The sequence below is a fragment of the Dipodomys spectabilis genome, unplaced genomic scaffold (assembly GCF_019054845.1).
Source record: "Dipodomys spectabilis isolate Male_0828 unplaced genomic scaffold, ASM1905484v1 ptg000491l, whole genome shotgun sequence".
Classification (NCBI taxonomy): domain Eukaryota; kingdom Metazoa; phylum Chordata; class Mammalia; order Rodentia; family Heteromyidae; genus Dipodomys; species Dipodomys spectabilis.
This window is the reverse complement of record NW_024871168.1, coordinates 513,688-515,181: the sequence shown is the minus strand read 5'-3', so window position 1 is coordinate 515,181 and position 1,494 is coordinate 513,688. Positions and strand designations below refer to the sequence as shown.

The window sequence follows — 1,494 nt, the reverse complement described above, 5'->3', positions numbered from 1 at the left end:
CTCTATGAAGTTGTGGAAGGCTGTACAAATTGTTCACCTAAGTCCTAATGGTCGGCTTATATTTCTTAAATTTCAAAAATGCAAGTCCATCTTTTGTGTCCCTACAAAATATTTTCACAATCCAAATAAGAGCAATATCTTTTTTTTTTTTTTTTTGGTCGGTCATAGGGCTTGAACTCTGGGCCTGGGAGCTATCCCTGTGCTCTTCAGCTCAAGGTGAGAGCTCTACCAATTGAGCCACAGCTCCACTTCCAGTTTTCTAGTGGTTTATTGAAGAGTACCACAGACTTTCCTTCCCAGGCTGGATTTGAACCATGATCCTCAGATCTCAGCCTCCTGTGTAGCTAGGATTATAGGCATGAGAGACCAGTGCCCGGCAACACCAATATTTTACTGTAAAAATTCATGGATTCTGCAGAATTCTTCCAAGTGAATTGCCTGCATTGGATGTCAAAATGTATTCAATAGTTTTTTGTATACATGTATAATGATTTCTTCAGAGTTTGTGATTTTTAATTAGAAATAATTTTAACTTATCTGTTGAAATGAGTAGTACAGAAGATAAAATATTTCTGGTGCTTGTCTGAAAAAGTATATTTTAAAATATTCTATATTCTATGTTTGCATAATGTTCATAATTTATTTTATTTTCTCTTAGATATACTTCGTATTCTACATTATTTAATAATATATAGGTTCTTTAATGTGTCCTTTCCGATTGCATTCCATATAGAAACAGTTTGATTCCTTTTTTTTTCTAGGTCTTAATATTATTTTTCTTTGGGATAAAATGACAATGTTGTCTAATTTGAAAAGTTTTGTAAAGTTTATGCTATGTAGATGCCTTTTCTGTGGTGAAGATTTAATACACTGATGTCAAACTAAATTTAATTATGTGAATTACATGTATTGTTATACTTGTAATTTTGTAATCAACTTTTTAATAACTGTTTTTCATTTCTTGCATCTGAAGAATGAAAAATATGGAATATTACTCAAATTTTCATATTATCCTTGTGCAAGTGCCATGTTAATCTCTGCATTTTAATTTCAGTATACGTGCTGCTGAAGCATGTAGTATCCTCTAAATTTAAGTAGTTAATGATGCAATCTTTATTCAGGCTTATATCTATGGGTGCCTACTAGTAACAAGTAAACCTTATTGTTCCTAACAATGCTATCGATCTTATTTCCTTAAAATTCTGTGAATAGTGGAAAAAATTATATTGATCAATCTATTGCTCACATTTGCAAATTTTTTTGTCAATGACTATCTTAAGTCTTTTGATTTGGAATTTGATCGTACACTCAATTATTTATTGATAGGCCCAAAGGTGATGGCTTTTTCAAGTACTTATTTATCCAACTGTGTTAGCTCTGTGGACCTAATGGATTCAAAGTAAGCATTGCTTAAGAGCTAAACTTCTTCAGTTGACATTTTCCCAAATGAGGTGTTACTGGCACAAATGTCTACCTGAGCCTTTATCCTTCTGC

At 32.3% G+C, this 1,494-nt stretch overlaps 1 pseudogene; it reads right to left on the bottom strand.

Moving 5' to 3' along the window:
* Positions 1-977: 977 nt before the first annotated feature.
* LOC122098757 lies at positions 978-1,074 on the bottom strand (annotated as a pseudogene).
* Between the last annotated feature and the right edge of the window lie 420 nt (positions 1,075-1,494).